The sequence below is a fragment of the Helianthus annuus genome, chromosome 16 (assembly GCF_002127325.2).
Source record: "Helianthus annuus cultivar XRQ/B chromosome 16, HanXRQr2.0-SUNRISE, whole genome shotgun sequence".
In the NCBI taxonomy this organism is placed as follows: Eukaryota; Viridiplantae; Streptophyta; class Magnoliopsida; order Asterales; family Asteraceae; genus Helianthus; species Helianthus annuus.
In genome coordinates this window covers 173,422,996-173,435,856 of record NC_035448.2, presented here as the reverse complement: position 1 = coordinate 173,435,856, position 12,861 = coordinate 173,422,996, and positions in this window count along the sequence as shown.

Here is a 12,861-nt window from a genome sequence, read left to right as displayed (position 1 = left end):
TGGTGTTATTTGTCCACCCTCAGATATTTATTCTAAACCAGTGGTTTTATGTGTTTTTCATGGAGTTATTTTTTTGTTAATGGTGTTATTTGTTAATTCAAGTTGAGTAGTGTTATTTGTCCTATCTGAGATATTTCATTGCTAACCAGTAGTGTTATTTGTAGTTCAGGGTGTTATTTATTGTTAATGGTGTTATTTGTCTGTATAGAAATTATTATTTTTTAATTTGTTAAACTGTGGTGTTATTAGTTGTTCAGGGTGTTATTATTGGTGTTCATATGTTCAGGTTGCTTATTTATGTATGTGTAGCGTTATTGTGTTATTTACTTGACTATAGTGTCTTAATTGTGCAGGTTGCAAAGGACTTGGTATATTTTTTTACATAATTAGCATGATCATCATTTACTTTGTAAAAAACTATCTGGCCAATACGCGTTCTTTTTTGTGCCGGAAATCGCAATATTAATTCATTAAAACACCAGAATAAAAAGGTGTGTAAAACACAAACAGCTTACGATTGTAATCATACTTTACATAGTCAAACTACACCATAATCACAACTTTGCCAAAACGCTAACACATCATATAATCTATATTTCCCAAAATGTTTGTCTTTTAACAAAAAGTTTAACTTGTTCTGCTGTCCACTTACACTTCAGCTCCCAACCTTTCAGCAATCCGATTGATTGCATTCTCCATCCTCGTCCAAAAGTGCATATTCTTGTTCCACTTGTCCCCGTTCCGTGTTCACGTCGCTTAGGAGCATTTTTGAGAGGTACTTCTTACGCAGATCCTCGATTTCGCGTGCTTGATCAGGCAAAACCAAGCCAGTAACGCCCCTCTCATTCGATAAACCACACATCCAATGTCCAACGTGTGTTCCTATTCAATACCAAACCATCAGAATTGTTCATATTTCGTGTACATTTATTTTAATTATTTTTTTAATAAACAGAAATATAAACGCGATTACCAATGTAAGTTTCCATATGCCGCATAAGGAAAATACCACAGTCGATGCCATTGTAAAGTGTTTGCCATGGCAACTCTAGTCGAACTGGTTGTGTATTCCTTAGCTGTGCAGCGATTTTTGGATGCATCGGTCTTAGATACCGACAAAATGTACTTATCTGCAGTTACAAATTATTGATGTTAACAATTTTTTTTTTGTTACGGCAGCAGCTGTATAAATATAAACATTCACAAACATACCATCTTCTCCACATTTCCTTGGTATCTTTCTAAGCCTGCAGCACCTTCTATGTTGTCAATAATAAAGACATCTCTTGTTCTCAAGTTGAAAAACAGCAGATAGTAATGTTGCCCGGTCAACATAGGTATAAACACCATCTCAAAGTTGCCTTTAAATACTTTTGGTTCTGTTGAATCAAGCACAGCATTCATGTTGTTCGTAAATTCTGCTAATCGTCCATCTTCAGACAACGCGAAATCTTTTTCCAGCTGTGGTGTTTTTCAGGTAAACAAAAAAGGAAATTATGGTGTTAAGTTAAGAATTCTCAATCACATAATGTGTTATTTAAGTAATACACAAATAAACAATTGTGTTATTTACATAAACATGGTGTTAAGTTAATACATGGTGCTATTAACTATTATCGCATGATACGGTCTGTGTTCACTTAATAATCTGCAGAAATTAAACTTACCAGCATTCCTGCGTTGCAGAATAATCTTGGGGCTGTCCCCATCCTCCTCTTTTTTTCTTCATGGTTCAACAATGCGGCCCAGGCACTGATGACATTCACGTTCACAGTTACACCAGGCATCATCGATTCAAAAGGCCCCCTCATAACCGACACGTTACCGTTGTCACTGAACAAAATATCCCTACAAACCGAAACACCATCGACACGAATGTATAATTCAATATATGTTCAAAACTTATAACATATAAGACACCACATAAATACGTTTTTTAAGGTCCAATTTGGATTCTTACCATACATTTCCTACTGCAGAAAATATACATCGAGCAAGTGTTTCTTCAGCCTTATCACGAACGGTTCTCAACATAACAGGCCGATGCACGTACGGTGACCGTAGTGCCGCCGGAAGCTTGATTGTTCGTTTCGGCCTTGGCGATCTCTGACGCTGAACAGGCTCCGTTACTTCTTTACGTTTTTCATCCGTTGATACATCGGTCAGTCTTGTTGACAAGTTCACCGTTTCAATTCCTGAAACGTTGAACTTTGTCTCTGGTGTTTTTTCACTTTGGACCCTTTCAACAACTTTGTCCAGTTCTGCGACAAACGAAGCCGTCATTGGTGAAAAGGGAGAAGTGTGTCGTGTTATATGATCTTTTTTTTTCTCGTTCGTAGGAGTGTTATATCCGTCTAATGATACACTACCTTTTTGCGGATCAACTGGTTCAACTGCCTCAGCAACATCATCCTTTTCTGCCTCAACGTTTTGATCTCCCTTTTCCACTTCATCTCCATCCTTTTTTTCCTCATCGTCAACGACAAGCAGCACTTTCATTAACTCCTTCCACTCCAATCCTTTCTGTTTCAGCAGATCACTATCCGGGAACATCAGACACGATTCTGTTATGGTGTTATTGATCTTGTGAACGCATATCTCAAATTCACTAAACAAGTTATCCAACAAATTGGTTCGAACCTGTACGAAACCCCGGTTTAAAGTGTTATCATTAGAAATAACATATACTTTCAAGTCTAGTACAAATCATAAGATGTTTACCAGCTCAAAATCGTCCTGAACTGATGTTCCTGATGCTGATGGAGTGTCACCATACTAAGATACCATCGGAATGCGGACTTCACCATCCGGCCTACAAATAATGCACATGTTTGGGTGTCAGTTTGTGACAGGAGGTAATCAGCACAGTGTCTGTATATACCCAAGTGCGCATCATCATCTTCGATCTCGATTCCCTTTTTCTGGCCTTGTTTTTGCTTCTTGAATTTTTTTCTAGCACACTCAACCCCTTCTGCTCGTTTGTGTTTTTTATCTTCCCTTGTCTTTGTCTTCTTATTTTGTTCAGTATGCATCCTTTCTATATCACATTCGAGATTGTCCAGAAGATCATCATCTACAAGTTCAATAATATTTGAACTGTGTGATGAAGGTATCTTCTTTAACACAATTCCGTAAGCAATCTGCGACAATATTTTGCAATAAGTTTTATTCCCAGATTAAGTTTCAAAATAATTGTAAACCAGATAACAATATTGATGTTATTAAGTTATATAGTGTTATTAAGTAAAATAGGGTGTTATGCAGGTATATAGTGTTTTTAAACCATATGTGTTGTTATTTAGAAATATAAAGTGTTATTAAGTAAAATAAGGTGTTATACAGTTTTATAGTGTTATTAAACCATACGTGGTGTTATTTAGAAATATAAAGTGTTATTAACTAACGATGTTTCACAATAATTTTTAATACTAAAAGTTAATTACTTACCGCAAGTAATAACATAGGCCCTCGAAAAGCATCATCGCCACCATGCCATGCTGTTTTCGTTCTTTTGAGACACGAGATCATGTACGCACACCAATTGAAGCTTTTGATATCCACGTCCGGCTGAATATTTGAAATGAATCGCACATTGACGGAGTTGTTCGTCGTGGTTTCTCCTAGGAGTGAGAAGTAAAGAATCAAGAAGTTCAGTACAAACAGTCTTCCGTTATCAGACTGCCAATCCAATATGTAATTCATCAGCTGAACTGGCGACAAGCGGGTGATATCCATATGCTTAAACTGATCTCTGAACGCTTGGACAACAACATCCTTCCTTTTGCTCGCTTTCTTTTTTTCAGCAACATCCGTTGGACCCATAGGCAGTCCGAAAACACTCCTAACAAGCTCCGACGATATGTTTACAGTGCGCCCGCCGTCCACGTTTAAAATACCATTGTCTGGGTCGTAATTTGTAACCAACCAGTTTGCCAAAGCAGTAGGCACACCTGTCACCTTATAACCAAATATCGACCCAAACCCAATTTCATCCACTTTCTGACGTTGTTCCTCATTTAGGCCGGATGCTAGTGTTATCAGATTGTCGATACCTACTTTTGGCCTGATCTGTGCACCCGTGAATGGCTTATATGGCTGTCTCACTTGTTGATGCATTCCACGAGACGTTCCTCTTTTGGCAGCCGATTTCCGTCGTTTACCCGGTGGTGGGGTGTCGACAAAATCGTCATCCGGGTCTCGCAGCCGATCTACAACAATTTTTAATATTTGTTTTAGTAAACAACTACTTCAAAATATTAACACTTCAACATAATACCTTTTTCTGATGTTATATTGACGGATGGGTGTACGACAAGTTGACTATCATTAACATCCTGGTCTGCAAACAAAAATCAATTTTTAATCCTTTCTTATAAGCAAACAACTTACAATTAAAACATCATTTTTTTCAAAACGTACATTGTGTGTTTTTTATCGATGGCGAAACATCTTCTCTTGTTTTCGCATTTCCCACATCATTCATCCCATCATCACCATCTGTTTAACTCAAAGCGAACATCGTCAAAAACATCACTCAACAACTAACATAAACACATATGGCTACTGGGTAATCATACTTTATTGTTTTTGATTTCTTTATAATTTAAACTACATTTGGATTACCTTTGTTGTCCTTATTTGACGTTTCTGAGTCACTACATACCAATGGTCTGTCAATCGTGTTTTTGAAACGTGATTTGTACATTTTGCCCCTAAGCCGATGGCTTGACCTGACTATAGAAATAATTAAAAACTATATTTAAAATACTGCATCACCTAATTCATATACATAATACCATTGTTGCAATGACCATAATAACACTCTTCTTATAGATCAGCATGATAAATAACACCCTTCATATGTAATCGTAGAGAAATAACACACTAAAGCTAAATCAACATGTAAATTAACACATCCTAGATAAATAGCACCCTACATAACACCATAGTAGCAATGACACTCTATTAAATAACACCCTTCATATAAATCGGCAAGATAAATAACACCCCATATTAAATTGTAGTATAAATAACACCATACCTATTTATAACACCTTTCAAAAAACACCTGATAAAAACTCCATAAAACACCAAATATAACTACACAACATGTTTATAACACCATTTAAGATTTATAACACCATTTTAGACAAACACCCTGACCAAATACCAAAAGTAAGCAAACTAAACACCCTAAACCTATATAACACCAAATAAAACTAAACATGAACTACATATAACACCATTTGAAAAAAAAAAACCCCACCTTGGTGTTATAACACCATTACAGTGTTATAACACCATTATAACACCATTATTCAAATGAACACTAGTTTTAACACCATGATAAAAACACCATGAACAAATACCAAAACAAACCCAAACTAAAAACCTTAACTGATATAACACCAAGGTAACACCAAAATCAAAATAAAGATGAACTACATAACACCATGGAAATACACCCTTATTCAATGAAACCCTAGTTTTAACACCATTCGACAATGAATCAGTATCTATTTTGGTCTTGATTAACGTAAACTACCTTACATTATAAAAAACACCATTAATCTTCAAAAGTATCAAAGAATATAGACGAACCTTTTTTAAAATCAGAGGTTGATTTCTTAATTTTTGGTAGTATAAGCCGCCGATTTGTAGTGTCTTCTACAGTTGAATGATCCATCTTCTTCTTCGTCCTTCGTTCCATTGTATCAGACGACGTCCTTCGCTTCTTTCGATTGTATACGATTTCGATTTTAGGGCTCATTGTATCTGCTTAATCTTATAATCTTTGGTGGGAAGAATCACCCTGTTTCTTCGAGCGTAAAAATCGAGAGAAATCAGGTATAATAGATACGGTTATTGATTTGAAAGTATATGAAAGCCCTATTTTACCCCTATGAAATCAAATCAGTATTTAAAAAACACTATTTTAATTACAATATTGCCACTCTAATCTTAACCATTAGATCAATGATCGAATGGTTTATATTCTTTCCTATCTTTCTCACAAAAACTACCTTTTTTACAATAACCTTACCCATATATTATATGTATATAAAAATAAAATATGTTAAAAGTAAAATAATTTGAGTCAAACAGAGCCAGTCCGACTCGTTACTAACCTAGCCGAGCTAGGCTCGTTTTCTAACCGAGTTGAGCCGGCTCAGCTTAGTTTCAAAACAACCCATATAGAGCGAGCTTTTTCCGAGATAAATTCAAGCGAGTTTCAAGTCACAAACTTTTTTGAACAACCCCGAATAGTGTATTTGGTTTATCTTTTCTACGGGCGTAACTGTGTTTATGAGTGGTCATTTAATGCTAGTAAATAGGATTAAGAAATACATTCAGAATGTAATAAAAATAACAATTAGTACTCACGTGAACTAAGGGGAGGGAGTCATCCCAATTTCTTTAGATTTCTTTTTGTGTCGTATCAACTTTTTCCTTGTTTACTCGTTTTTTTAGATTTTTTTTCCGTGTGTATGGTGTCTTCATATATGTCCTCACAATTTCCCAAAAGTAAAATTATTATAATTTACTTTAAAATCTAAAACATTAATGTATTTAATTAGTTTTAACATAACCCAATAAACAAACACATAAGTTAACATAAAATTACAATAACTTAAAAAATAAGATAACCTACAACACTTTAATTAAAGACAAATTGAATTTAAATAATCTGAACAGCCTCCAACTCAGTTATCTACCCACAATAGTCGGATTTTTTCTCTTTTTAGCCAATAATAGTCTATCGTTATAAAAACCTGAATGTTACAAAAAAAAAAAATGCTGATGTGGCTTACAACTTGGCAAATGATGTGGCTTATTTAATAAATTGTATAATAGTCCACCCTACACAACCGGAACAACAATTATGCTCCTCCTCCGTCACGGAGCCAGAGATGGAGGTGGCACTGTAGCTCATTAAGCTCTTCGTCACTCTGACATCGACCGCTATCCTCACAACTCCGTCTGCGAATCATTAACGGCAACTACTAAGAAGAGAAGGAAAAGGTTGCAGATCGTTAACGATGTTGACGTCATATCCAACCGGAGTTTTGTCACTCCACCGTGGTTTCATGACGAAGTTCAAATATGTTGCTGAAATTTACGAAGTAAGTAACTAATTACTGTAATTATGTCGATTTAGAAACCAGGGGCTTGTATATTGATTTCAATTTTGAATTCTCGATCGTGATAATGTAAATCGTTGAGTATGTTTTGAATGTTGGTCAGTTCTGTTTAAACATAATGGAAAACATAAAGAAATACCGTGACGGCAGACATGCCAGCAGAGAATCCAGTCAGAGATGCAGCCATTGAGTTTGACATACTTGTCAGGATGATCTGGTTCCTCCTTAGGGTGTATAATTATTATGGTAAGAACCGAACTCTAGGGTTTGAATTCGGTTGAAGAGAGAGATGAGGGAGAGGGACGATTTTGATGATAATGATGTTATGATTATTGTCTAACCTCTAATCTCTCTAGTTATCTCATTATATATACACCCAAGAGGAAACCCAATTAGTTAATAAAGGTAATATGGTCCATCAAAAATTAATAACTAATTATATAATAGGTTTTAATATATTTTGATCTATATAATATAAATGATTATATGGCTACAAGATTCAATATTAAAACAATAATATATATAATCTTACATTCACCCACTTAGCCGAGTAATCATTTATCATGAGCATTAGATAAGCCTGATCAGGAGTTAACACTCATTATAGCTTTAAACCAAGAACTGTAGCAGAGAAATACAGTCGTTGGATCATCATTCGACTCAGGACCCCCATTAGTCATACTACAACTTCAATTTAAAACCTAACAGTTATGATCAAAATACGCATAAGCTCTTTAGTGTTTGATTTGTATTTATATTTGTCTATATGTCATTACACTGGCAGAACATATATTAGAGACATACAAAATCAAACTAAGGAAATTTCATTAATTAAAACATAAGCTATTACAATATGCTATTAAATAAGATCTTTAGTAAATCCCATATTCGAAACATGTTCTTCGAAAACTTTAGGTGGGAGACCTTTAGTCATTGGATCCGCAAGCATATTTTTAATACTAATATACTCAGTATAAATATTATTTTCCTCAACTCGTTCACGTATGAACAAATACTTTGTATCAAGATATAAACCAGCTCCAGTCGAACTGTTACTGTTCGAGAAACTAACTGCAGCTGAGTTATCATAGTAAAGCTTCAATGGTATAGAAATGGGATTAACAATTTTAAGTCCAGTGATCAAATTCCTAAGCAAAATTCCATGACAAGTCGCGTTATAAACAGCAATGTATTCTACCATCATTGTCGAAGTTGTGGTCAACTGTTGTTTATGACTCTTCCATGAGATAGGTCACGACTAAACCCACCGGGCCCACCGGAAATCGGGGTGTCACAGCTTGGTATACGATAACTTGGTTTTTTTGGTTTTATTTTTAGTATGCTAAAAAAACTTTGTTTATTATTTAATCCTATAATAATATGTGATTATTAGCTTAAAAAATCTAGATACATACATATAGGGTTGTAAACGAACCGTACAAACATGAACAAGGCCATGTTCATGTCCGTTCCTTAAGGAAATTAACATGTTCGCGAACTGCTCACGAACGCATACCGAACATAAGTTTATGTTCGTGTTCGTTCATTATGGAAATTCAGTTTTACACGAACAGTTCGTGAACACTGGCCTTGAACACAAACGAACGCAAACAAATAAAAATGAACGCAAACGAACATTTAACTTGAAAATAAAAACTGTGTTATCCTTAAACCTTGGATCTAAGTTGTTAAATACAACAATCAAATAATAAATCAAAACACAAGAAGTCTACCGCACCATCAAACGATAAATCAAGTTTAACTAACTTAGACATAATTATCCCCAAAACAAATTTTAGGTAACTTAGAAAAAAACATGGTTTCAAGTTTTCAACATGCTTAGATAAACCGTTTATTGTTTATTATTTATTATTTTTTAATATAATCAAACGAACGAACATATTACAGAACGTTCACAAATGTAACCCAACGAACGAGACCTGTGTTCGTGTTCGTTCGCTAAGCTAACCAAACAAAATTTTTTGTTCGTGTTCGTTCGTTATGCAAATCGAAAGAACATAACCAAATTTCCCACCGAACGGTTCACAAACTGTTCGTTGAACATTCGGTTCGTTTACAACCCTACATGCATAGTTGATATTACAATAGATTTTTCTTATATTTACTTTTAACCTTAAAACAAATTTCTTTAGTTTTAACTTCTAAGGATTTTCTTTTTTTAATATTACTTATACTGGTCTGAATCACATTGGTACCGGTACCGTATAACATTGGTATACTTTATATTATTAACGTCATTATGTGCCTATTATTATGTACGATTCGATAAAAAAGTTCTACTTGAACGAGTCATATATAGTTGATTTTTTTTATTATCACAAACAGAACATATACCGACCAAACATCGGCATTTGAACGAGTCATATATAATTGATTTTATTTATCATCACAAAGCAAACATATACCGACCAAACAACATCGGTATTCGAACGGGCCATATATAGTTGATTATTTATCACCACAAATCGAACATATACAGACCAAACAACATCGGTAACGATACCGTATTTGTTTTTATAGAATTCTCGACGTGGCAGTATAAAATTTATTGAACACAAAGTAATATTCGCAATAAAGTAATTTTTGGTATCGTAAGCTTTATCGAGTATCTATACAATACCTGTATCGTAACGTGCCGATACCAACCAATAACACCGGTAGCGGTACGGGTATTCATATTGATGGGTTTTTAATTGATGTAAAAACATGTCGATTGACAAGAATTGCTATGCCGAGTGCCGGTATCATACTGGTACTGTAATGAACCAGACCGATAATGACTAAAGACCAGCAGCGAAACGCGCGAGAATCCCACTAGTGTATAATAGAATACAAAGTCACCATCTCTCTAACACCACCATTCGGTCCAGCGTTGAAGACTTTGGTTATCCTCGGTCCATACCCAAGAACCGACTAGTGACGGATCTCGCCCAAAAGTTCATGGGTATTCCATTTTTTTGGATCAGGGATATCATTTGTATAAAAATAAAAATAAAATTACACTACGTAGACGGAGTTGAAGGGTATTTTTACACTATGGAGACAGAGTTAAGGGGTAGCGCGGGCTACCCCTGCTTGTATACTACCTTTGCCCATGTAACCGACCCGAACCCGAACTTTAGAGAATATAGAAACCGAAGACCAACCTATGTACATGGAATTGGTTCGGTTTTCGGAAATTTACGTTCCAAGACTCAGTTTTTTTAGGGAATAACCGATGTTATATATAATGGATTATAATAAGTTATATATCTTCATATATCAATATTTTAAAGAATGATAATATGTAAAAGTAAAAAACTACATTATGTCGGAAATTACCATTATAAATGGCGATTTACTTAATTGTGTTAGGAATTGTCATTATAAATAAACAAAATTACAGAAACAACCTTTATGTTTGCCTCAAACTGCACTTTATACCTTTCACTATGAAATCGTCAAAAACCAACCTTTATGTTCATGTTTTGCTACGAGTATAACCTTTAGTACTAACCACGTTTGTTTTCTTGGTTAACTGCCCTCACATGCAATGCATGTGAGGGTATTAATGTCATTTCAATTAATCTTTTAATATATATTAAAAAAATATTTATCAAACAAGCTACAAATCTTTGATCTTCACAGCATAATACTTTTACTTCAGTCAACAATGAAGAAGACACCAATCTCTGCATCCAAACAATACATTCACTCTCTTCTTAAACCCTATAAATCTTCCACAACCACCCATTTCTGTCGCATCTCCGTCGCACCGGACTCACCACAATCATCATCACAAGAATTAACATAATCCATCATCACCCAAATCACCACCACCGACAATTCGACAACAAACACTACTCTCGGTGTCTTTCATAAATGTTAACTTCATAATTCACAACCTAAATCTCTAATACGTTAATAACTGAACACAATTAGGTTTAAAAAAAAAAACAGAACAAACATATCTGATCAAACGGTCGGAGTAAGACTCCGAAACTCCGTGGACGGAGTAAACTCACCAAAATCATCCAAACACGAATCCGATTCAGCCTCAATAAACAAAGCACCCTCACCATTACATTTAATCACAATTCTCCCACTCTCATCTCTACCTAACCATCGGATAAAACGACTTAAGCACATCAGCAAGCGCCTGTTTCATCACATTCGGATCAAAATAGTTGGTAGATCCGTTAGGCCTGTAGAAATAAACCGTTAGAATATGAATTATTCCAACAACTAGATCCAAATTAGAGGTCCAGAGGTGGTTAGAGGATCCATTAATGGTCTCCGATGGTGGAACAATTGATGGTTAGAGGTCCAGAAGCGTAAATCTAAATCCCCAAAACAACCTCAACCTAAAACATCATAATCTTCCTTAATATTACTGATACAGCTAGACCTGCAACAGGAGTTTTTAATGCAACAATAGTTGAAATGAGCATAATACCACTACAGAGTTCTTGATTTTGACTAGGGTTTTGACAACAAGAAGATGATGAAGATGGTGGGCCACACTGATTTAATTTAGTAATAAAAAGACAAAGTTAAAATGACCATAATACCCTCACATGCAATGCATGTGAGGGGAGTTAACAAGAAAAACAAGCAAGATTAGTAGTAAAGGTTGACTCTGTAGCAAAACATGAACATAAAGGTTGGTTTTTGCCGATTTCATAGTGAAAGGTACGAAGTGCAGTTTGGGTATAACATAAAGGTTGATTTCTGCAATTTAGTCTTATAAATAACAATTTACTTTTAGGTGTCATAATTAAATTGCTAATACAAGTGGTAATCTCTTACAACTAAATGATTAATTTTTTACATTCACTAACACAAGGATACTCCACTCACAAAATCACCCTTAGACCATGTGTTATCACCACGCCCAGCAATACCTCCACACCATGGCGCAGGTGAGGGCGCAGGGCAGGTGGTTTGGGGTTGGCCACGGCGTGAGAGGGGAGAGGATTTAATAGGGTTGGTTGGGAAAAGAGTAGAGAAAATGAATATAATTGAATTTTGGCCTACGGAGGAAACAAGCGGTGGCCTTATTTTTCAGAAGATAACCTAAAAACCTAATTACTGGTGTGTTTCTACGACGAAGATAACCTGTTTAGGTATAAAGTGGGCCTTATGTTTAAATTGAGCCCAATGCTTTGTAAAACATAGTCAAAGTATACACTACAAACTAGTTAAACGTTATATATATATATATATATATATATATATATATATATATATATATATATATATATATATATATATATATATATATATATATATATATATATATAGTAGGAGTTGGGTGGAAAGTCTATTTTTCCTAGAAAGTCTAGGAAGGAATAAAAATTGGACATGTGTCATTGAGGGATTTTAAGTAGAAGGGCTATCATGTAATTTCACATTTTAATTTTATTTTTGGAATGTATCTTCATTAACTAAAATTTGCATGATATCTAATTGTAACCGATTTTTGTCCCTGATTTTCGGAATTATTGTTGTTCTTGAATCTAAATCTCTTCCAAATATCACCAAATGTGTTTATCTGGAAAACTATCAGCAGGTCTTGGTGATGTGTTTTACCAGTCAGAGAGGTTGAAGTCAGTGTGTTTTAACATACTGAAGTCAATATATAGTCAGGTTGTGTTTTAACAGTTCTTTTGCATTTTAACACTCTGAATGTGTTTTAACACTCTGAAGTCAGAGAGGT